This window comes from Triticum aestivum, chromosome 7D (assembly GCF_018294505.1).
Source record: "Triticum aestivum cultivar Chinese Spring chromosome 7D, IWGSC CS RefSeq v2.1, whole genome shotgun sequence".
Lineage (NCBI taxonomy): Eukaryota > Viridiplantae > Streptophyta > Magnoliopsida > Poales > Poaceae > Triticum > Triticum aestivum.
In genome coordinates this window covers 229,000,045-229,026,814 of record NC_057814.1, presented here as the reverse complement: position 1 = coordinate 229,026,814, position 26,770 = coordinate 229,000,045, and positions in this window count along the sequence as shown.

The window sequence follows — 26,770 nt, the reverse complement described above, 5'->3', positions numbered from 1 at the left end:
ATCTGTTAAATATATGATGACAATAACAATAATATATAATAACATATAAAATAATTTAAATATATATATATATAATATAGTTAGAAGGGAAACATAAGTTGGACCAGGCGTTCCTATTCTTATATAGAAAAACAGAACAGACCTCTGCGTTTTCTAAAAAAAAATACATAAATTGGGTTGCCGATGTTTCAGGAAAAATAAAACCTCGGATGGGACGTCCATAGGCTGGTCGATACATGACGGCCCTCAAGAAAATACAAACAGGCCTATGGACCTCCCATCCGAGGTCGTGGGCTGCGCATGTTAAAAAAGAAAGCCTAGACGGGGCAACCCAAAACCCAGCTGATACTTGCTGCCCCAGTGATAATAAATGATACCTGCCAGCTCCCCCGCTTCGTTGTGAATTTATCTCCTATAGTAACTACGTTGAAGAACCTAAAAAAATGTAACTATGTTGACAAACCCGTGGGCCCCAACGTCAGTATAGCATTAGGAGAAAGTATTTTTTCGATGAGGCACTTGCTTGCGTACGACCATAGACCTGGTGGGTCCCGATTGTCCGCCTCTCCACGTACAGTCCTCTCCAGATTCCTCTCGTTTGTTCAGCATGTTCACAACAGCAGACAGCAGCGTCGCGGCGAGCGCACAAAGGCGCAGGAGGAGATCCGACCACATGAGGAAGTGCCTTATTAGTAACGAAACAACTGAACTAGCCTAGTGGCCGAGTGACACTACCTGACAGCTGTTCCGCCCGGGTTAGATTCCACCTTTGTAGAGAAAATATCTCCAATTTTTTTGCCTCTGCCTTTACTGACATGCGGGTCCCAATTTTCATCTACGCACACCACGTCCAACACTTGCCAAAACTTCGTCCCTCATTTTCTCTGTTTTTCGCACACTTGAAATTGTGTGGGCATCTTGAAAATAGCATATCTTTTTGACTGTGCATCATATGAAGACGTGCTATGCATGAATGTTGATCAGCATGATGTTAACTGGCTGGTAGTTCCAGTTTCGACCATGAATAAAACTTCCAGCATGATGTTAACACTGTTTGAAAAGGCCGTGTTAATATAATGCTTTGTCTCTGAAAGTTGCAGTTTCTTATCTGAAACTGAACTTGGAGTTTCTTATCTGAAACTGAAACTTGCAGTTTCTTCTCTGAGAATCACATTGTCTGCACTTTTATACTCCTATGAAACTACATTTTTTAAGTGCTAAAAATAGATGTCTATAATTCATAAAATACTTCATATGCTCAATACTGCAAATCTGAAATTCAAAAGACATTCATATCTGAAAGTACTCTCAAAATACACAACACAAAACACAATTCACAACCTGCAAATACTAACAACCCTAAGCTCCTCCTGACAATTCACAACCTGCTCGACTATTGGTTTGGGGGGGGGGTGGCAATCCCTCCTATTCCTCGGCGGTAGACAGCCGCCCCGTGAGACGATGTGAACGGCGAGGGAGAGGATGGCGGGGAAGCGTCGTCGGGCCAACTATTTTTCTCCTCTTGCAGTTGGGTTTGGTCGACGAAGACTCCACCGGCTCGCTCTGGCACGACACCTTGTAGATGCTCGATCCTTCAATCTCTGGTGGATGCTCCATCTGGGATCGATACTCCCACCACCGCTCCCTCACGATCGAATTCGGTGAATCTGTTTATTCCATGGCCCAGAGGAGCAGCTCTATGTACTCCCGCGCGACTCCCTCCGGGAGTATCGCCGCCTTTTCGCTCTGTTGCAGATATTTGGCCATGGATGTCGCCATCGCCGCTAGTTGGTCCTTGTTGTCAAACCAAGACTGTATCTCCAACATCCTAGCTAGCTTCACAGGGTCGCCGTCTGTGATCCTCATGTATCGGTTGTACTCCTCCATCGATCTACTTCTCCACAACACCTTCACTCGCCGGCGGTGGTTTTTTAATGGAAGAGGAGAGGAGGAGCGCTGGTTTTGGTTTAGAACGGGAGAGGAGCGACACTGGTTTTGGATTGGAACAGGAGAGGAGGGGCGGTGGTTTTGAAATGGAAGAGGAGAGGAGAGGTGCTAGATTTAGATTGGAACAGGAGAGGAGCGGCAGTGGTTTAAGAGGAGAAGAGCAGAAGAGCGGCGCTGGTCTTGGAAGTATTTTTTTGTTTTGCATATTTTGGGTCAAAGTTTGACCACGTATTGTATGTGACAAGCAAAATGTGAATGCATGTCACCAAAAATTGTATCGTTTGGTTCCTATCTGAATGTACTTTCAAATTATATTATTTTTGCAATGTATAACATATATTTTATTTGCGAAAATCATGGTCAATTATGACCCAGAATAAAAGGGAGACTAGTTAATGTGGGGTCGCTTTCTTAATTGAAGGGTAAATTGATTTTGATTTTCATCCAGTCACAGCGCGCCGGCCCTCTCGTCCAATCCTAAATCGCTGCCGCACGCTCCTCTCCCTCTTCTCCATTGCAAAACCACCTCCTCTCCTCTCCATCATCTCAATTCCAAAACCACCGTCTCGCCTCTCCCTCTTCTCCATTGCAAAACCACCTCCTCTCTCCTCGGACGAGGATCCCCTGACGTAGCCCATCCTGCCATTGGGACACTGACACATGGGTCCCATCAAGCGCGGGGCCCACCTGTCAGCGACCGAAAGGCAGGGGAACCTCTCCTCTCCATCATCTCCATTCCAAAACCACCATCTCGCCTCTCCCTCTTCTCCATTTCAAAACCACCCCCTCTCCTCTCCATCATCTCCATTCCAAAACCACCGTCTCGCCTCTCCCTCTTCTCTATTGCAAGACCACCGCCTCTCCTCCCATCTTCCAAAGCTAGCACCGGACCACTCAGAAGGACATCTATGGAGGGGATGCAGCAGCGAATCAGGAAGATCGCCGGGGGCGACCAGGCAAAGTTAACCAGGTTGAAGGAGATCCTTACTTGGTTTGACAATGAGTGGGAGATTTCAAGGACGGTGAGGGCCATGTGGCAATGTATGCGAAAGCGCGAGACGACGGTGACGTACTCCTCGGCAGCAGTCACGCCGCAGTCCTTCGAGTTCATCGAGTATCTCTGGGCGATGGAGCAGACAGATTCGCCCGAGGCGAAAGTCAGGCGGAGGTGGTGGGCGTACAGGTCAAAGGTCGAGCACCCAGAGGATAACGAATCGATCGAGTACGGTGTGCCGTTCGTGAGGGTGCAGAGCCAGCCGGAGCCACAAGAGTATTCATTCTCCCACCACAAGAGGAGGCGATGGCGCGACGTCGCTTCCCCGCCGTTCTCCACGGTTCCCTCAACGCTCGCCTCATTTCAACGGCGTCGGTAGGGTTTAAGGTAAGCTTTGCACTAACCTAATCTTCCATCTGCTCATGCTTACAATCAGTGTGACAACTAATAAAAATCATGCTTACAATCAGTCTCCGAGTACTACACCAATCACCCTAAAATAGCTCTGGACCTTTGGGTCAAAGTTGCGACACTATGTACAAATAAAGAAAAATAGATTGGCGCTTCTTTCAGAAAAGAGTACACCCCTAGAAAACTGCCAATATAAGCTACTAGTATTTTTTTTAAGTCTAAGCTACTAGTATTTGGTTAGAGGATTTGCTGCCGAGAAAGATCCGTCCACAGTGAGCGCCACACATCCCACTGATGGTGGTGGATGCCAATGCTTAGATGGAGCAGGGTTGGTGTCGGTAATATTTACTTGGCACCTCGCACTCTGCATATATATATGCCGGTTCCATCCGTACATTTGTGCAGTTCCACCAAAATGCAGCTGAATAACCCTGTTTGCACAGATAATGAAAAGGCGTGATTACATTATAGTGGCACTAGTTGATGAAACATACACTAATAAACAGAAGAAAATATTACATCATACTAGAAATCGACCCAAGTCTCCCCGATACACCTTCTTCCAGTGATGAACATCAGTCTACAGCGGTAGTACAAGGAGGGGCCTTGAGACATTCAAATCTCTATTTTTGTGCAGATCAACTAAAATTAAGCACCCCAGTTTGCAGAAACGCTTAAACATTTACAATGGGACTAGTTGATGAAACATACATTAACAAAGAGAAGCACTTTCTTTATCTACATTGGAAATGAAATGATAGAGAGGACACTCGCTCTATTTTAACTGTATTATTACCATTGTTCGGGAATTCGGTACTGGTAACTGCTCGGTCAACTACTGATTAGCAATTAATCGGTTAATCGGCCATTTAACTGAATTAATCGGTCGATCATTAATCGGCTGCACATGAGAATATATTGGCAACATGTAACTAGTTTTTCACGTATTGTACCACATAATCCAATGCTCACAACTATGTATTATACATTTATACTAAAATATAATGTCGTAGGCATATAAAAAGCATGGACAAGAGGTAGAATTGTTACCTGGACGGTTTGGTCATGATGCATCCAAACCGGAGGTTACGGTGCCAAATAATGGCCTAGATTGCCGCTTCGGTAATCCCCCTTTTTATGGATGTCGCTTCAGTTACCTGACCCATCACCGATTAATCGGTTTGACAATCAGTTAATCGTCTGACAACCGATTAAATGCCAGTTAATCGGCTTGACCATTTAATGAACCGAGTATGTGCTATTCGCCTCAGTTAGGCAGTGAGTAGCGATTAAATGGGCATTTAAATGGTAACTCGGCCGAGTTCTTGAACAATGATTATTACTTCATTTTATCAGTGACACTAGGGTCGAGCAGGTGGCAAACGAGGTGTACCGTGCATCGCAAGGATGAAGGCCGGGGGTGCTTAGACTGGGATGCTGAAGCTGGCTCTTTCAGTCCCTATCTTCCCCCTGATGTTTCTGTGGTAGCATTTGGGCTTAATCCAAACTTGGTCGAGCTGGTGTTGCGTCCCCCTACATGCCTAGCTTATGTAGCGAACTTGTCTCCTGCTAGTACTCAGTCCGTTCTAGTAGTAGTTGCATAAATGCCCATTTACACTGAGATGTTGTCGGATAATGGTTCTCTATGGTTGGGTTTCTTTAATGAAATCAGAGGGAACCCCCTCTTTCGATATATAAAAAAAACAGTGGCACTAGCGGTGCCAAAACATTGCCTCAAATTAATAGTGCCACTAGATTAAGGTGCAAAATAATAACATTACTGCTTTATCATGGCAGTGCCAAAACAGTAGCACAAGAGCAGGATCAAGATGCAGGATCTTTGGCAAACGGTCAGACCAAAAAGGAACATACCTCGTGATGGGAACCATATCTGCGGTCAACGCCATCATAGAAGGGATGACACCAGTCACCAACATGGATGATTCAATTCATGTGACCTTTTGGTGCAGTTCACCTAAAATGAAGCAATGTCCCATGAGCTAGCTGCTTCTTCTTCTTCTTTTAAGAAAAGGGCTCCAGCCCCGGTTCCATTTCCATCAGAAAACGAAACCCACAGAGCTTCTTCTTCATTAGTTGCAATAAAATTTAGCAACATCAAGGTTGGTCGTGAAGCTCCTAGAGAGTAGGCGGACCAGGACAGTTGCATCTCTAACGAAAAGAAGCAACTTATCTTAATGGGAAATTTAGCAAGACATGAAAAAAGTGCCATTGATTCACATTACTGGAGGCATTACATTGAAAACAACATTGGTTTAACGTGTCCTTACTTTTAACAGTGCGACTGCTACATTTTACCAGTGGCATTACATAAGAGTGGCTCGGGGCAACAAACATCAGAAGAGGATATCTGGGTTGGTCCCATTTTTGTTCGGTATATAGCCACCTTATACTGTGTGAGGCTAGCAAATCTAGTGCAGGACTTACTCTGTTGACTTGTTCCCCAGTCCCCACTTTCTTTCCTTTTTCAACCAATAGATTGGGTTTATATTGAGTTTGTACTGTGTTCCTTTTATTTCCCTATTAGACCTAGAGACCAAATGGATAGCCAGTCTCTGCTACTTTTCGCCCCCGTTATTTCCTCTTTCGACCAAGTCCTAGATTCAGGTAACAAATCTTCCCCCACCCCACCCCCTTTCTTCCTTGTTTGAACCAAGTACTACTAGATTCGAGTGCATGAACTAGTTTTACCTCTTAACAGTAAAAAATTAGGTGGTTTTCGAACACCCGATCAATCCTATCTACACGAGGGGGCCTGAGAAATAGTAAAAGATACAAATGCAGCGACGTCAGGAGCTCGGGAAGTAGAGCAAGGCCGGTTTCGAAGGAAGTTATACCTGAGGGTCTCCGGGATGTCGCTAGGTGGGCAGGAGGAGGCCGGATCTGCCCACACTACGGCAGCGAGGAAGAAGGGGTGGGAGGCCCTCCCTCGCTAGCGATGCTTGGGAGAGAACGGCAAGGCACGCTGATCGGGACGCGCCGACAGTGGGTACGAGCCGTCGCCGAGGACGACCGCGTGAACGTTGCACCTTCTCACCTTCCTCGGCGGAGAGGATCCGGCTGGATCTGTGACCAACAGTGAGTAGAGAGAGCACCGCTGTCGTGTTTAGATCTGGAGAGGACGAGACAGTGTGAAGAGAGCAACACTAGCAAGCAAGCGCGGAGGCTCCTGCCTATATAGTGGAGTACTAGTTTTCTTTTGTCTACCGGCCGGAGCCGGCTTGACCTCGGCAATGACTGTCGAGAAGTCTTCATGCACGTGCCCCGGAGGCGCAGTTGTCGTCATTTTGATCTGAAGCACCGGATTATAACATATAACACAAAAAAATGCCACATGACAAGAAATCATAACCTCACTGCCCAAAGGAGACAAGATGAATCCCGACGGACAAACTAGACGAGGATCAAAGCTCAAATTAAAGATAAACTCATAGAAAAGGGGTCCGTCGATAGATGTCCTAATTAACATAGCCGACTTAACCTAGATGGCAGCTGAGTAGTCTTCGTGCATGTGCCCCCAATGACTAGCCCAACTCAGTTGTCGCTGTTTAACCCTTGAAGTGATCCGAAGCACATGACACCTAATTTTGCGAGATGACAAGAAACCTTTTTTAGATTTCTCACCAGAACTACAGCCCTGTACAACACAGCCTGCACGATATGTAGACGATAGCCAATCCAGGCGTGTCTGCTGGAGTCTGGTCACATGCATGGACGAACTGATCTTCCGTGTCTTGCAGGGATCGTCCAGGTACCAACGTATGTACTCCTACAACACTTCTCTTGTCTCTCTCTTCTATTAACTCACCCGACTTGCGGGGCCGGGGAGTGTTCCTATGGTCGGTTCTCAATTGCGGTCCCACATGCGTGTGCAAACGCAATATGATGCGCGTTCCATTCGGAGAGCGGCGTGCTAGACCGACCGACCATCTGGGGTGCGACGCGAACGCGACGGGCGTGCTGTATACTCCGTACATGTGTACCGCCGTTTTCTTGAGGCTTTGCTCCATGGCGCAATCCATGGATACAAAATTAGTATACTGTACTATTTAAAAGTCAAGGGCGGGGCTTTTCCCGTGCGGTAGGCATGGCAGTTCCGCCTAGTCGGTTCGACAGAGACGCGAGAAGATGAGGGAGTAGGCTGCTGCAAACGTAGGGCTGTGTGATTTGACAGCGAGTTACTTCTGGACAGATGGGGCCGGTGATTTGACTTGCCATTATCATTTTAACTGCGGCGCTACGACCGGCATGAGTCTCCCGATTCCTGACCACCTCCATACAGGTGCCTCTCCCGATGCTCCACCATGTAGAGGCTGGCTCTTGCTTGAGAGCCCACTCCTCCACTTTTTCCTTGCCTCTTTCCCCCCACATATGCAAAAATGCCATGTAAAGCGGGCTTATAGCCCACTATTGTACTTGATCCTACAGGTGCTAAGCCTGCCACATAGGCATAAAGTCTGATGTGGCAAGTTAATTAAGAAGAGAGAGACTAGTTTGGTGACCCCAGGTAGAAACGGTGATAAGCGCGTGTACCTAGATGAAGCAAACTTAGCAACAAAAAACTAAGGACCTATGCATTGGGGATTTGAGTTGCTAAGCCATTTAATGCCCATAGCACCTCATCTAAGCACCATTTCATTGGAAGAGGTCACTCCTTAGCAAATACAATAAATACTATGAAGAAGGAGATAGAGAGAAGTAAACAAAAAATACTCTTATAGCCAACCTTATAGCTAACCTTGTTGTATGAGTGACTAAGTGATGACTATGTATGACATGCCAACATCAGATAGCCTAACGCACCGTGTTAAATCTCCAAGGGCGCGACCACACGAGCGAGGCGACGGTTGTGGTAGGCGCGACCATGATACGGGCTGCTAGCAGCCCTTGGATCTGAGATCGAACGGTCGCATGCTAAGTTGCTGAAAATTTGCAGAATAACCCTCCAGGATAGGATATTCACCCATAGGTCTAGAATCACGCCATGCAACCGTTCGATCTCAAATCCAAGGGCTCTCGGAAGCCCGTATCATTGGAGAATGGAAAGCTTCGTATCACCTGTAATTTTCCCAACGCTTGACATGACATCGAAAGCCATTTAATTGGGCGTCGAGTAGACATGGCATCTAATTGGGCCCCCACAGTACTGTGCATGAATCCATTTATCCACCAGGCAAGCCAGTACCCTGCCATTCGCACGCGCCCCCCCCCACTCGACATTTTTACAATCGATAAACCGCTCCTAGTCGTCCTGTCCTTTCACATTACGGCAGTTCCACTAATCCTAACCCTCCTCCCAAATCCATGGCGTCCCAAATCTCCATGATCGGCGGTGAGTACAAGGTTAGAACCATCACCGGCGATGACTTCGACGTCATCTATGCCCGTTCTTCCGCAACGGTGAAAGAATGCCTTGCTCGCTTCGAACGCATGTTCGAAAACTCAAATGATGAGTGGGTCGCTGGGCTAGATGTTGAGTACACCACAGTCCTGGGAAGCGAGAAGAAACTAAAGGAGGCAGAGAAGAAGAAGCCCACCGTGATCCAGGTTTGCGTGCATGACTTATGCTTGGTCTACCACATATGCCATGCCGACGTTGAGTGCGAGGAATTTAAGAAGTTCCTCAAGGGCGGTCGAGTCAAATTCGTTACTGTAGACTTTAGGAACGACAAGGAAATCCTGGGTCGGATAGGCCTCGTTGTAGGCCAGCCCTTCGATCTCCAGAAGGCAGGCCTGGTGTCCTCCCTTGATCAGCCTTCAATGCTGACCCTGGCAGGAGCCATGGTTCATCCTTCGTACGGTAAACTAGAGAAGCCTCCGTACACGTTTCATCGTCATGCATGGCAGTGGAATGTACTAGATATAGACCACATCCACTACGCTGCAATGGATGGCTACCTTTGTTTCAATATCTACAAGGGTTGGATGAAGAGCAAGAGCCAAGTGTGCGGTTCAAGCAAAGAAGTATCGCCTAAGAGGAAGAGGGACAAGGACGAAGTCGAGGACGTGGACGAGGGCTCCGAGTAAGGTGGCAGTGTCGTTGCTCATGGTGGTTCTAATGCAGTGTCTACCGGATTAGTTGCTTAGTTTAATTTCTGGTGTGCTTAGTTTTATTTGAGGGGTGTGTTGTGCTAAGCCCCCAGCAGAACTATGTTATGTTTCTTCTCGTTATATTTCATACATTTCATCTTTTAGTTGGTATAGTACTACCACTCGTTTCTTGACATTATATACATACAATATATATGGCCAACATCATATAGCCAGCAGTTTAGTTGTCAAAGAATTTCAGGGTGCTTAGTTTTGTCAAAGAATTCCAGGATGCTTAGTTTTATTTGAGGGGTGTGTTGTGCTGGACACCATTAACTTATCATTGTGAGAATCAGCTTATTTTTGTCATGTAACATGGTCAACGGGTTTGACGTGAAAATAACAATGTCTAATGGCATTTCTGAGCAAACATCTAACTTAACGATGGCATTTTTTAGATATCTAATTGCATTTTTGAGCAGGCATCTCACGGATCGATGGCATTTTTTGAGTAGTTGTAACTTCTAATGGCAAAACAATACACAACTAGTGGCATAAATAATAAGAACCCAAGAATTAATAGGTATGCTAATTTCTTTATTTGTTTATACCTTTGTGTGCGAAACAATATACGCTGCCTCCCCCCAGATTTTCTTTACAGAGGCAACATAGAACTATATGAGTGCCCTGTTAAATTTTGGAATTATTCCTGGTTCGTTTGGCCTTTTTTATACATTAATTGAGTTTCTGGTCATTTAATGTGCATAATTCAAATTTGAACTACAAGCACATGCTCCCGTGCACCAAAGTTGACTGAAAAATCACATGTGTGTCCCCGGGTGAATTTCTAGGTCATGCAAGAATTGTGAATGAATATCAAACATTTGGGCATCGTGGTTCGGTGGAGAACATTGAGAAGCTTGGTTTTAAAATTCTTGTAAATCCAAAACACGCCTGAAAATCATGAAACTTGGCATGGTGTCATGTCATGGTACTACCATGCTGTGGTATTTTTTTTTCAGAATAGGAACAAGTTTCGGTTTAAGCTTTTTGCAAACCGGAGCTTCTGTCAAGAAGGCTCGTGGTTCTGAGAGGGAACGTATCACCTTTGTGTGCATAATTCAAATTTTAAATACAAGCACATGCTCCAGTGCACCAAAGCTGGTTGAAATATCACATGTGTGTCCTCGGGTAAATTTCTAGGTCCCATGCCAGAAATGGGAATGAAATTCAAACATCTGGGCGTCATGGCTTGGCTGGAACTTGGTTTTTTAATTCCTGTAAATCCGAAACACGCATGAAAATCATGAAACTTGGCTTGGTGTCATGACATGGCACCAACATGCTGTGGTAATTTTGCTGTCTAATTTGCGAAGGCACACACATTAATAATCAACAAAGTCATTTTGGAACAAGTGCTGTCATGTTACAATCGGAAACACAAGTATTATTGAAACCGTGGGCGTTCTATTTACCATTTACATGCCGCCATGCGTCCCCTTTTGTTATTAGCTAGGAGGCGCCATGCAGGGTAGCTATTTGAGTACGGGAGGCGTGCGATCAGACCCCTGCGTGCTTATCGGGAGGAGAGCCCTTTGACCTCCATCTGCCGTCCACCTCTCTCCCAAGGTCGCCATTAATGGCGCCCGAGCCTCTGTTTAATGGCGTGGCAATGTCTCACTCGACTGAGATTTAAGAGAGAAAAAAGAAAATCTGAAAAGAAAATTTTGCATGGATCTTGATGTAAGATCCGACAGACCTATATAGCATCTACTGCGACTTATAGCAAGACTGATGAATATATATAAGGACGACGAGAGTGGATAATAATTGTGTTACATAATTAGGAAGATAATTAAAAAAGCCACATCCGGCTACGCCCGAAATACACAAGGGCAAAAGAAGAAGGAAGATGCATACAACGATCTGGCTCGCTGATCTCTACTTTCTTTATGCGCCGCAGGTCGCGGAGACTAGTTCTCGCGGCGGGCGATGATCTCTTTCATCAGTTTCATGTCCTTAATACGCTGCTTGGCAGCATCCACGGATTCCTCCACCAGCCTGTTGCGCTCGATGCGGAGCATGGCATTCTCGTCCATAAGTTTCTTGACGATGATACCCGTCCTCTGCAACAAGGCAGCGGTCTCCTCCGCCTACTTCGCCCTTCTGGCGATCTTCGCCCTCAGCAGGTCGCGCTCGCCCCAGAGCTTCGCATTACCCTCCCCTAGTTGCCAGATGACGCTGGTAGCCTCGTCCTGCAACCTCGCCCAGCCGGAGATCTGATCCATCTGGCTATGGACCATCGCACGCATGCGCCTGTAAGAGTCCTCGCCTGCCCGCGAGAAATTTTCCCAGGCTGCCCCGGCGCGGGGGGACCTCCATGCTACTTCGGCGGCATGGCGGGACATCTCTGCTGCTTCCGCGGCATGGCCGGACCAGCCTGCTACATCGACAGCACGGCGGGACCTCCGTGCTGCTTCGGCGGCGCGGCGGGACCTCTGTGCTGCTACTGCTGCGCGGCTGGACACGTCGGCTGCTTTCGCGGCGATGCGGGACATCTCTCGTGCTTCCTCTTCCATGCTCACCTCTCCCTGGTGGAAATCTCTCGACCCAGAACTCACGCTGGCCATGGCTTGATTGACTTGATTGTTTTTTGTGGATGAGGAGTTGAGGAGGAATGTGCAGTCATCTTAGCATAGTAGTATTTATAACCGAGTACTACTAGTACGCTCCTAAGTGGGAAACCGTTTAGGTTGTGATCAGTGTGAACAGGTTTGCAATTAAATATGGTGTGGTAGTAGTACTACCTCCGTTTCAGTTTACAAGTCCTACGCGTATACCTAGGTTGCCAATTTTATCACCCTAATATAAACTATATAACACAAAAATTATACCTTTTGAAAGTAGAAACTCTGAAGTTTATGTTGGTATATTTTTTGTAATATATGACTTGTATTAGGTTGGTCAAATTGACGACCTAGGGGTACGCGCACGCCCTGTAAACTGAGAGAGAGGTAGTAGTAATTTGGAATGTGACGAGACGCGCTCAAAATTTATTGACTGTTCTAGTTTCGAAGTGCGGCACTATTCCCGGATGGCGTAACGTCGGCACGTTTTCTCGGCCGTGGTGTAGCATATGCCATGGTACTAGTTCTTTTTCTACTGATGTGTACGTGCAAAAACTGGCACCGTCGGATACATATCTTACGCTTGGCGTTCGACAGGTATAGCCTCGTGGCGAGCTATAGACTAGTCTTTTTTCAGACGCATTACACCTATCTCTCGGGACTTCTCGCACGCACCATCACTGCTCCCTAGGTCGATGCCACCCACATACACTTGTACTCTGAGAAGAGGTGCACGCACGCACTCGTCCTCTCTCACACACGCATCTGTAGCTAGGAATTGTAGTGTTCTCAACCATCCGATTGGCTCTATCATAGGTTTCACGTTGCTCCTTGGCCTTGAGATTGAGAAGTTTAAAAAGCGGAGACTAAGATGGAGGCGTGAGGTTTTGGTTAATGTGCGGGCCGCACACGGCACCAACACGACACGAGCTTCATCTGCCTGGTGCGCATGCAGTCGGGTGAGTTGTCCAAGTATAGACACAATCAAGCCCTTGTTGGTATCCGCGCCTCGACTTTGGCTGGTCATAGTGGAGAGTAGCATAGACTAGTTACTAGTCTATGTTACTAGTACCTTCATAGTGGGTAGTGTCATATAGTATATGCGTAATTTGGCGACGAGCGCTCTCTATATGTACCAGCTTTTTTCTTTAATTACATCTTGTTAGTTTTGCTCCATGGCGCAATCCATCAATACTACTACTGTACAAATGTATACATTTTTTAAAAGGCTAGAGGGCAGGGCAGTCTAGCTTGGTCCTTTTCACGAGAGGCGAGGGCCTTTGTGATTTGACGGCTCATTACTGCTGGAAGGCGGGGCCTTGTGATTTGACTGCTCGTATAAATGTGCCGACGACCTGAGGAGGAGCAAAGAACCGTGCGGTATACTCAAGTTTTCCACTGGAGTACGACGGAGGAGCACGAAACACGGCAGCCCAGTGCCATATCCTCTACTCTCTACTCTTATTATATATTACTAGCAAGAGGCATTGTTCTATTGGCGATAAAGAATGATCTAATTTGCTAGTCATCTCATTTTAAGCATTGTTCTATTCATGCCTCGCAGAGAAGGTGACACGTGTGGCGAAACACCCGAAGCAAAATAAGAAACACAGGAGCAAAAGAACAAGGAGGATTATCACCCCAAAAAAAGAAGGAAGATGCACACACAAGTCTGGGGCGCTGCACATGTGCCACGTGGCTTCATGAACTGTAAGAGAGACACTGTGTAGCATGCCATTGTGTTTTGCACATACTTGAAGTACTAGTAAGGTACACGTGCATTGCACGCGTCAGATTTTGCAACCAAATTATGAATAAATGCCACACTATAGCATGTAAGCTCTGAGTCATATATGCCTGATGTAGACCTTCGTTTAATTCTTATAGTTCATCTCATTCAAAATCAATTAGTTTTTATAAAAAACCTAGGGCCTCTTTGATTCGTAGGATTTCCAAAACGCGGGAATAGGAAGAACATGGGATTAGAGTGGAATGTCGTCTTGAATCCTACAGGATGGTACGAGTGTTTGATTGTGCATAGAAAAACACAGAATTCTTTCAAAGAGGTTTGAGTGGATGGGATGTTTCCTATGAAATCTAGTGCAAATGAATCATATGGAAAAATTCCTATGGTTTACAATCCTACAAATCAAACAACCAAGATAGGAAAAATTCCTAAGTATTAGAATCCTCCAAAATTCCTTCGAGAATCCTTTGAATCAAAGAAGCCCTTAATCTATTTTATGATTCATGGAATTGTGCATTGTAAAGCATAAAGTAAAAACAAAGAATGGCAATTACTAGAAATTTTTTTTGGGCAGTTATGATACGGAAGATTCTAGAACAAAGGAGAACCACTGTTGTTTTGAGATTTGTGCATTATGCTTAAGTTCAACCATGGAGTCTGCTAGATTGTACATGTGGCCAAATCCGGTGGGGGCTAGAATATGGTGCGAGGTGCCGAGTGGAGGGAGACTATGAAGGAGTGCACAACTGTGAGATCGATATTTAGAGAGAGGGGGCGAGAACGTGCGCTGTTGCGCGCAGTGGCGGAGCCATGAAAAATGTCCCATGAGCTAGGGGGCCAAGCATTGCTAATCCTTTACGAGGAGGGCCAATTCATCAACTTAAACCGTTTTTACCAGCAATTGTCTAATGATCACATTCATATTAGCCTCGATATATAGTGATGTTAGGGGGGGGGCAGGGCCCTTGCTGCCCCTGTCTTCGCCATTGTGCGCGCGTCTGAGAGATGAAGCGGAAGGCATGGATGATGAGAGGGGGGCGTTGGATATATAATTAATGTGGGTGTATTAGCTATATATGTAATCCTATATAGAGAGGTATAGATTGATCGATGTGGACGTGGGAAAGAGGGTGAGACCTCACTAGATATATAGATTGATCGGTTTATGTGGAAAACTATGAAAGACCTAGCTATACACACACACACACATAGAGGAACATCGATCGTTGCGCATGCACGTGAGAGATAAAGAATGCCCGATATGATGGAGAGAGGGATGTGTGTGTGTGCCTTCATGGGAGACCGATCTGAAGAAAAAAATTGCATGTGTGCGATGGATAATGCCGACTGGTAGTGTGTGTGCATGCATGCACGAGAGAAAGTTAGTGGTACAATTATAAAGAGAAGACCAATGTGTGGGTGTAAAAGACTAGGTGAGGTCATAATCAATGTAAAGTTGAATTCAAATATTTGAATAAGAGATCATGATGTTTGAAACCCATGCATGCATCAATATAACGGAGATCTGCGCGGTGTGGTTTGGAAACGAGCATGTTGTAATGTATACATATTGAACAAGATCAGACTGGTTTGAATTTGAGATACCGATGGCAGACATCGTTTGGCCACATTGCATCCGTGCATGGACACACTATTCTAATTGGAGATGATGGGTGGCTTTCGCATCACATATCTATATCTATACCCCTATATATATATTATATTTTATATTTTTTATATAGTGTGCGGATAACTTTAACTTTGAAAGATGGTCGTTGGATGAGGCCAATCTGATGGTGCAAAGCTGGCAAATTTGAGCACTACTGGCCGTTGGATATCATCTAGATTCCACCAGATTTTGCCACATGTACAATCTAGAAGACTCTATGGTTGAACTTAAGCATAATGCACAAACCTCAAAACACAAGCACTTCTTCTTTGTTCTAGAATCTTCTGTATCAGAATTGCCCAAATGTTTTTCTACATGATTTGTTTTTACTTTATGCCTTACAACGCACAATTCCATGAATCTTAAAATAGACTAGCTTTCTTATAAAAACTAGATGATTTTGAATGAAATGAACTATAAGAATTAAACGAACATCTACATCATGCATATATGACTCAAAGCTTACATGCTATAATGTGGTATTTATTCATAATTTGGTTGCCAAATCTCATGCGTGCAATGCACGTGTACCTTACTAGTCTAAATGGTGTCTCTCTGTGTGTTGTGCGTGTTAAACACATTGTACGTAGTATATCATACTAGTCTAAATTGTCTTTTTTTCTTTTGGGTACACGTTAAGCTTGTTCTCCCGAAATTTCAAGCCGCGCCTTGTTATGCCGAAATTTCAAGCTAGCGTCTCTGTCTATCGTGCTGCGAAACTCCCGCCACTTCAACCCGCGTCTTGTTAGCCCGAAATATTTAAGATAAATCTTTGTCTCGTTGTGCTCCGACAACTCCCTCCATCTCAACCCGCGCCTTGCTATTCCAAAATTACAACGCGCGCGAAAACTCCCACCTCCTGTGAAATCCCGACACGCGAAATGCCCGTGATACCCCTGAACCGAAAGAACCGCCTCAAATCAGTGGGGGTACTTTCGTAACTTACCCCACATTTCGGACAAGTGCGTCCCTAAGCCATGGTTCCCCACTCCCATCCCATCCGCCCACCCATTCGTACACCGAGGTTGGGAAAACCCGTGAAGCCCCACACCCTCCTCCGTCCGCCACCCAGCCGGAGCCTCTTCCCCGACGACGTCATCCACAACAACACCTAGACGTCCCTCATCCACCGTACCGGGTGAGGATCCGTTGTCGATCTGGTCGTCCCGCCGGTTCAGCCACCCCGTCCTCCACCTCCAAGGAGCTGCCCCGACGTTCCCCTCGTCTTTCGCGCCACATCCATTCCCACACCGCCGTCTTCACCTGCACCACCGGAAGAGCATCATCATCATCGTTTCCTTGGATGAAGCTGCGGCCTAAGCAGCACCACAAAAGAGGTTGTACACTAATCGCCGCATTTTCTTCTTGATTCGATCTCACGGTGCTGTCGGCGCTCGGTCCCGAGCCGACACGGCGCGGCTCCATCCATAGTTTTTGTCTATAAGCTCCCAGCGCATCATAAGAACTAGAAAAATGGGGTTCTTTATCTTTCCTATATTTAGAATTATTATTATTATTGTAATTTACTTTTAGATTTGGGTAGTTTCTGCAACTATTATATCTATTTGCACACTTTCTTACGTGAACCAATTTTTGGTATAGCTTTTGCCATATTTTATTATCTCATAAATATGAGTTAGAAATAAAAAAAGAAAAAAAGATACAAAGATATCCGTTTCAGGGTAAAATAAACCCTTTACTTTAATTATTTTAAATGAAATTATTTTATTTCGAATTGGAACATTTCCGCGGGTCGCCGGCCACTTCCTCCACGGCGTCGCTCCCGCGGCAGTGACGTCCACATCAGTAGGAGCTGCTGCTGCTTTAGCTCTCGCTCGCGCTGCTGCTCTGCTCTTGCTCGGTCCCCTACCTGGTCTGCTCTTGCTCTTGCTCGCGCTGCTACTCTCGCTCTTGCTCTTGTTTGCGATGCTGCTCCGATTTAGCTACACTTCAGTCGACTGAATCGACTTTTAGGTCAGTCGATTTTCAGGGGGGCGGGGGGCTCGCCGGAGTTAAGGAAGAACCAGCCGCAGCGGGGAGGGGGGCTCGCCGGAGAGGTACCCCACGATCTATCTTAGGGTTTAGGGTGGGGGCGGTGGTCGCTGGCAGTGGTGGGGCGGTGGCGTGGGGATCGCTGGAGAAAGAGCTCAGCACGGGGGGCCTAAAGGGATGGCCGGGGCGGCGGCGAACCGGCGGTGGGGAGTGTTTTCGGGGTAGGCGGGGCGGCCCACCACCGGCCATGGGCGGCGGGGGGCGGCTATTTGGCCGGTGGTGGCTGGCGGCTCAGGGGGGTGGAGGTTGAAGATGAACTGCAGACCCTTGATTTCGTATCCAACGGCTGCAAAATTGACTAACCAGAGATGAAAAAGTCAGTCGACTGACGTGTCGCCTGACCTCTAGTGCGTTCAGTTTCGACAGTAAATATCAGTTTCGACAGCAAAATTCAGTTTCGACAGTTAAGTTCAGTTTCGACAGTTAAATTCAGTTTCGACAGTTAAGTTCAGAGATGAGCGGCTGATGTATACATCTAGCACTTTGTGGTTATGTATTTTACGTCATCTATTGGAGATGCTATTAGAATTCCACTCAGGTTAACGTTGTCTCTCTTGTCCTGCTTCAGCCTCGGCGTCGTACAACTCACCGGAGCTGCCCCAACGACGAAACCCTCCATCACAGCGGAGCAGTACCTTGGGCTCCATCTCCAGATGCCTAAGATCTTCTTCCCCTCCTCCGACAGCCAAGTCAGCCAGAGCATCCTCACCGGCCAACCCAATCACGCTGAGATCGACATGGCTTCGCCAAAGAGGTTGTACACTTGTTGCATATCTTTTTTACTCTACATGTTATATATATTGTCCACTGAGCACACGGAGTAATGGGAAATACGATTATTTTATCCTACTATATGACAAGCAGTGAGGTACCAGGCAACTTAGCTATTCGTGATGGACTCTCTTGAACTCCATCATTATTTATCTCTGCGCGTTTGAGCTGTGCATTTGTCGATGCCCTGGGAGTTGAGCTAGTAGGGCAGTGGCCTGGGTCCAAAGTAATAGAAGTAGCACAAAAACATTTTTTTAGTGTAGGCTTTTCCTTGCTCAAGCCTGCCTACTGGAATCGCCAGTGCTTGAAAGGAAAAGTGAATGAAAAACATAGGAATTGGAAAGTTCCGTATGGTACTACTTTTCATGAATTTGGTGCAAAGGAATGGAGCAAAGGAAAACTGTAGGATTTGTTCCTTTAGTGTCTCCTTGAAAGAAAAACCGTCGGAATTTTAATTTCCACTTGTCCTCCTTTTCAAATTCCTATTCATGAAGCACAAGACTAAGAGATAGGAGCATAATAGCATTATAACCGTACATTTTCTTGTGGTTTGACTTAATCTCACCATGCTTCTTTGCATCCTGCGATCTTCCAATTCTTGTGAACCAAACACCCAGATTGGCAGAAATCCTGTGTTTTTAAATTCTCTGTTTTGCACGTGCATTCCTATCCTATTCATGTCTATTTCCTATCCCTGCGTTGTTAGAATCCTTAAATTCAAACAAGCCCTTACACAATTACTTCTATTACAGATATGTGTCAAAGAAAACCTTGTGTGGTTTGTCCTGCTCCTGCGGTGCTGTGTTCCACCCCAGCTCAGCTGCTCCAACGACGGAAGGGTTCACCACAGTAGGTATCCGCTCTCCAGACTGTCTTTTGCCGCCTCAGATCTTCTTCCCCGCTGCCGGTAGCCACGACAACTGCATTACCATCATCAACTGAGCAGATGACCTTGAGGACTACACGGGTCCGCAAGAGAGGTCGCACTCTTCCGTGTCTGCTTACGTTATGCATCGCTTAATATGATGACATGCTACTTGATCGTCGTGTTCACCTATTAGACTCCGAGTCAGGTCCAAACTTATGCTGAAACTTGAGTTTTTAAATGGTTGTGGGGTACATATTGGGGCAGCAATCAGTACTATCTGTCTACTATCTGGTTAATCTCGGGTGTCTACTATGAGTTTCATGTTGGGTGCAAACAAACATTAAAGGAGCCATTATCTGTATTTTTTAACTAAAGCTATTATCTGCCTGCTATCATTGGTTTTGGGTCTATCCATAGTTTGCTACCATCACTTTGGATTTGTGCATGCACTCCTTACATAATCTCACTATATTTTATTCCTATGCATGTCAGTTATTGTACACAATAGAACTGAACATGTAGAGCAAAAGAGACGAGCCTTGCATGGCAATAAAATTTCATGCAGACGTCGCTCCATGGTGGGCGCAAAGGCAGCCCCCCTCCACCCATTTTGGATCATAATCAAGAGGAAGATAACTGTTTTGAGGGGGATTCAGAAGTAGAAGACCACTCCTATTTACCCCATGAGGTCTTCGCTCTAACTTGGCATGGTGATCTTGGTTATATCATGCATATGGTGCCTTGCATTGCTTACTTTATACATAAAATATGTCAACTGCTTAGTTTAGACATGCTTTGTATGAATGCCATCTGTTTAGTTTATTCATCGTTTATGTGAATTATGCAATGCCATCTTGTTTAGCCAGGCATCATATATGTGAATTTTGCAATGCCATCCTGCTTAGCCAGTCATCTTATATGTGAATTATATCAGACCATCCTTTTTTTCGTTACGTATTACATTTGTCAAGAATGTTAGTACATTCAACTACTCTTCGTGTGCATCAGCCATTTGACACGGTGATGGAAAATTCTGGAGTGAAACAAGGTCTTTAGAGCAGACTATGCTATCTGACAAAGCGCATATCTCGCTGGTTACGGATAGCTCCTCAGAGGAGGATTCAGAGACAGATGACCAGTGCTATTTCCCCCCGATGTGTATGCTCTAATTAACTTGGCAGGGTTATGTTGCTGATATCATGCGTATGGTGTCTTGTATTGCGATGTCATTTGATAAGTTTAGACATGCTTTGTGTGAATGCCACCTGTTTAGTGTCTAATTACCATATATGTGAATTATGCATTGCCATATTGTTGCAAGACATTATATATGTGAACTATGCAATGCTATCTTGTTGCAAAGGCATTATATATGTGAATTATGCAATGCCATGCTGTTGAGCCAATCATCATGTATGTGAATTATATCATGCTATCATTTTTTTGTATTACGTGTTCCATTTGTCGACAGTGTTTGTATATTCAACTACTCTTCCTGTGCATCAGCCATTTGAAGTGGCGATGGAAGTATCTGGAGTGAAAACAAGGTATTCAGAGCAGACAATGCTACCTGCTGAAGCAGACATCTTGCTGGATACAGAGAGCTCCTCAGAGGAGGATTCAGAGACTGATGACCAGTCCTATTTCCCCCCTGAGGTCTATGCTCAAACTTGGCAGGGTTATATTACCTCATGCATGTTGTCTTGCATTGCTTAGTTTTTACATCATATATGGATTGCCATCTGCTTACTTGCTTACTATATAAATCATATATTTGAATTATATCATGCCATCATGTTTACATACACAACATCTATCTGAATTATGGCATGGCAACCCATTTAATAAAGACATCATATAGTTATATCATCTCATCCTGTTTAGTGTTTACAGTCATCATATTTTGAATTATGTCATTCTATCCGGGAATTATATCATGCTATCATGTTTCCATAGGCGGCATGTATGTGAATTATGGCATGCCAACCTATTTAATAAACACATTATATAGTTATATCATGTCATCCTGTTTACATAGTCATCATATTTTGAACTATGTCTTTCCATATTTTTTAGTTAGCCATCATAATGTGAAATTGTATCATGCTATCCTGTTTAGTTAGCCATCATATATGTGAAATTGTGTCATGCTATCCTGTTTGGTTAGACAACATAAATGTGAATTATTTCATGCCCTCTTTTATTCCCCACTATCCATTGCACCTGTCTATCATACAATGTCTGTACATTCAATTACTTTTCTTGTTTATCAGCCATTTGAATTGGAGAGGGTGATGGCAGTATCTAAGGGAGTAACAACACGGTCTTCAGAAAAGATAGTGCTACCAGTTGATGCAGATAGAACCACGGTTGTACTTGCCCAAGAACCAGCCCCACCACACATAACCCAGACTCTCGCAGATTGTACCCCTACCCAGTTGGACAGAGAACCAGCTACACCCCTTCTAACCCCAACCCCAGCAGATAGTAACCCAGTTCCAGTTGACACAGCACCGTCTCCACCACAGAGCACCCAAACACGAGCAGTTAGTAAGGGAACTGCAGTGCCCAAAGCACGAGGACCACCACTCTGAATCCCAACTCAATGCTTAAAGGAGAAGAAGAATTGTTCTCAGGTCAGGTTCTGTAGCTATGGTTCATACTCCTTTGCTCTTGCATCACTGTATTTACTCAGACCAACTATTTTCAAATTTGAAGGATGGAATTGAAACTCCAATGGCGCAACAGGTATGTTTTAAACTTGTTTCTTTAACTAGTTTGCTGTTGTAACTTGCTCTATATTGATTTCAGTTTCAATTGAATAAACAGTTATGTTCTCATGTCATGCACATTACAAGTGTCTCTATAGTTTCCCACACTTATATTCTGTCTATTCTGCTTTGTCTTGAACAAATATTATTTGAACTGTGTCTCTATCTTGATTTGGCAACAAAAACTAGAATGATATAGACCATAAAGTGACCATGGTACATAGATATATGTTTGTTTCATGCTGTTATCCTGTGCACTTTACTACTGAACTGATTTACCAAAATGAGTTTCATATACAACATGGTAAACCTATGATGTGTCTGCTTGTTTCTCTTTTAGAATGCGGACAAAATATTGGAGAAGAGTACCCCGTTATGCAATGATGAAGGAACTAATGCAGATAAGGTTCAAGACAGTGAGACATCCCTATTGGTCTCCAAGGAAGCTGATAAAAACTACCTTGACGACAGTGAGAGAACCCAGAAGTCCTGTCTTGATGTAGTGTTCGAGTTACTGGCCACTACTTCTGGCACAAGCTCTTCGAACTCGCTGCCTGAATCAGTTCGTCTTCCTGAGTCTCAGCTTCAAGTTGAAAGACATCGATCAGATGTGTTGCGACAGGAAGCTGAAGGACTGAGGAAGTCCCTGTAGAATTCATATGCATACTTTTTGGTGCAACATCAAGTGCTGGAGGATTTAAGCGCCAAACAAGAGAAAGTTAATAAGCTTGCTAAGCATCTTTCCAGCATTATGGGTACCCAGGATATTGTTTCTTGAGATCTTCTGAAGTGGTTTTAGTTCTGGACTTGTTTTGCTGCGGCGTTTATTTGCACTGGTCGCCAACTTTGACAACCAGTGTATATGATATGCTGCTTTGTTCCCTATATTTGCACTGGTGGCGAACTTTGATGCCCAGTGGATGTAATATGTGTAATAGCCGTGATCGCCTAGCGTAAGTTACTTGCTTATTTATTTCCTTGTTGTCTTGTTTATTTGTTTGCTTGTAGTCAGTGCTGTTCTTTTTCCGCGGTTTTCTAGTGGCCGCAATAACCTATTTTTTAAACTAGGCCACAATAACCATGGGCTACATATTTACTGTAGTGACACTGGGCCTTCTACGGGCCGTAGAAACAATGGGCCTTCTACGGGGCGTAGAAACAATGGGCCTTCTACGGGCCGTATCATCAATGGGCCTTCTACGGGCCGTATCATCAATGGGCCTTCTACGGGCCGTATGATCGATTGCCAAAACATGGGCCAATAACATACCGCTTTATGGCCGTAAACAGACTAGACTTGGAACCGTCCGTTCATGGGCCGACCATAATGGGCCGTCGTTAATCTGCCGTAGTTGATGACGCTATGAAAATGGCCCAACGTATTAACGGGCCACAAACGGGCCGACTGTAAGCACGGGCTGAATTTGGCCCACAAGCAGAAAATGACAGTAACGGGCCGTAAGTAACCGAATGCTGGAAATGAGCCCAAGAATAAATGGGCCCTAAGAAGGCCGAAAGATAGCATGGGCTGGAAACAGCCCAACGGAATAATGGGCCGTTATTGGGTATAAAGTGATACACCGTTCATTACTGTCCAGTTTTACCACAGGCCATTAATGGGACGAGGGTTACTAAGGGCCTCATATGGGCCAAAAGACGTCATGGGCCATACATGGGCCGGAAGTTAAAACGGGATGGAATTATATTGGACGGCCCAAATGACGCTAAATGGCCTAATTCGGATAGGCCGTAAACGGACCCTGGGTTAGCGGGCTGTAAATGGGCTATATGCGAACAGGCCGTTAACAGGCTTGCCATGGGCCGGCCCGCCACCTTTTGACCAAGGCAAACGTGCCGACCTTTTCACAGGAACGGGCCTCTGTTGGGCCGTGCCACGTGTCGACGTATCATAGGCACTTTGGGTCCAATGAGTGGATGACATCTGTCCCAACGGTGAGCCGACACGTGTTTCCTCCAGCCAATGATGATTTTACACGTGGAAAATCCCCATTGGCCGGGGCTGTTAACGGGTTATCGGATCCAAAATCGGACCCGATAGCTTAACGACGTTCCGTTACGGTGGATGCCACGTGTCGGTCACCCTTGACGAAAGCACTTCTGTGGCGCGTGATTTATCGTCATGGAAGTGGACACTTCTGTGATGTTAATTTGGGTAATGTCATGGAACACTTCTATGACAGCACAGGTATGACTATCCTGATTCTGTCATAAATTTGTCATGGATGTACATGCATGACAGAAAACGTGACCTACTGTGACAAACACGTATCATCACTGAAGTGTTTTTTTTTGTAGTGCCCCCCCTGACATGAAATCGACGCCGAAAATTCCTATAAATACAGAAACCCCCGAAAAGAAACATAGATCGGGAGTTCCGCCGCCGCAAGCCTCTGTAGCCACCAAAAACCAATCGGGTCCCTGTTCCGGCACCCTGCCGGAGGGGGAAATCATCACCGGTGGCTATCTTCATCATCCCGGCGCTCTCCCTGATGAGGAGGGAGTAGTTCACCCTCGGGGCTGAGGGTATGTACCAATAGCTATGTGTTTGATCTCTCTCTCTCTCTCTCTCTCTCGTGTTCTTGATTTGGCACGATCTTGATGTACCACGAGCTTTGCTATTCTAGTTGGATCTTATGATGTTTATCCCGCTCTACCTTCTTGTAATGGATCGAGTTTTCCCTTTGAAGTTATCTTATCGGGTTGAGTATTTACGGATTTGAGAACACTTGATGTATGTCTTGCATGTGCTTATATGTGGTGACAATCACGTGATCCACTTGATGTATATTTTGGTGATCAACTTGCGGGTTTTGTGACCTTGTGAACTTATGCATAGGGGTTGGCACACGTTTTCGTCTTGACTCTCCAATAGAAACTTTGGGGCAATCTTTGAAGTACTTTGTGTTGGTTTGAATAGATGAATCTGAGATTGTGTGATGCATATCATATAATCGACCCCGCGGATACTTGTGGTGACATTGGAGTATCTAGGTGACATTAGGGTTTTGGTTGATGTGTGTCTTAAGGTGTTATTTTAGTACAAACTCTAGGGCTGTTTGTGACACTTATAGGAATAGCCCAATAGGTCAATCAGAAAGAATAACTTTGAGGTGGTTTCGTACACTACAATAATCTCTTCATTTGTTCTCCTGCTATTAGTGACTTTGGAGTGACTCTTTTTTGCACGTTGAGGGATTGTTACATGATCTAATTATGTTATCATTGTTGAGGGAACTTGCACTAGTGAAAGTATGAACCCTAGGCATTGTTTCAAAGCATTGCAATACCGTTTTCGCTCACTTTTATTACTTGCTACCTTGCTGTTTTTATATTTTCAGATTACAAAAACCTATATCTACTATCCATATTGCACTTGTATCACCATCTCTTCGCCGAACTAGTGCACCTATACAATTTACCATTGTATTGGGTGTGTTGGGGACACAAGGGACTCTTTGTTATTTGGTTGCAATGGTTGTTTGAGAGAGACCATCTTCATCGTACGCCTCCCACGGATTGATAAACCTTAGGTCATCCACTTGAGGGAAATTTGCTACTGTCCTACAAAACTCTGCACTTGGAGGCCCAACAACGTCTACAAGCAGAAGGATGCGCAGTAGACATCAGGGTTCATCATCCTCATTGGTGCCTCTCCGATGATGCGTGAGTAGTTCATTGTAGACCTATGGGTCCGTAGGCTACAGTAGCTAGATGGCTTCTTGTCTCTTGTTGATTATCAATACAATGGTCTCTTGGAGATCTATTGGATGTAACACTTTTGTGTAGTGTTTGTTGGGATCCGATGAACTTTGAGTTTATGATCAGATCTATATCCATGAAAGTTATTTGAGTTCTTTGATCTCTTTTATGCATGTTTACTTATAGCCTCGTATTTCTTCTTCCAATCTTTGGTTTCGTTAGGCCAACTAGATCGATTTTTCTTGCCATGGGAAGAGGTGCTTTGTGATGGGTTCGATCATGCGGCGTTCTTTCCCAGTGACAGAAGGGGCAACAAGACACGCATGTATCATTGCTATTAAGGATAACAAGATGGGGGCTATTCCTACATGAATAGATCTCGTCTACATCATGTCATCGTTCTTATTGCATTACTCCGTTTCTCCATGAACTTAATACACTAGATGCATGCTGGATAGCGGTCGATGTGTGGAGTAATAGTAGTAGATGCAGGCAGGAGTCGGTCTACTAATCTTGGACGTGATGCCCATATAATGATCATTGCCTGGATATCGTCATAATTATTTAAAGTTCTATCAATTGCTCAACAGTAATTTGTTTAGCCGCCGTGTGCTATTTCTTAAGAGAAGCCACTAGTGAAATCTAAGGCCCCCGGGTCTATTCTTCATCATATATGCTTTCCGATCTATTATTTGCCATTTTATTTTCAGATCTATTATTCTAAAAACCCCAAAATACCTTGCTGCACTTTGTATTTGCATCTTTTATTTCGCGTTTTATTGAGATCTATTTATCCAATCTATCACAATGTTATCCCGTCAACTTGATAATTTCCTACGCCGTTACCCGTAAGAGGGATTGACAACCCCTCATAAGCATCAGGTTGCAAGTATTTGTTCTTTGTGTGCAGGTACCGTTTACATAGTGTTGCTTGGTTCTCCTACTAGATTTTTACCTTGGTTTCATTACTGAGGGAAATACCTACTGTAGCTGTGCCGCATCATCCCTTCCTCTTTGGGGAAAATACCGACTTAGTTCAAGCGACATCAAAAGGAATTTCTGGCGTCGTTGCCGGAGAGACATTATGAACATCTATCAGGTTCCTAATCACAAATATCCAATTGCTCCTCATGCCACTAGTATGG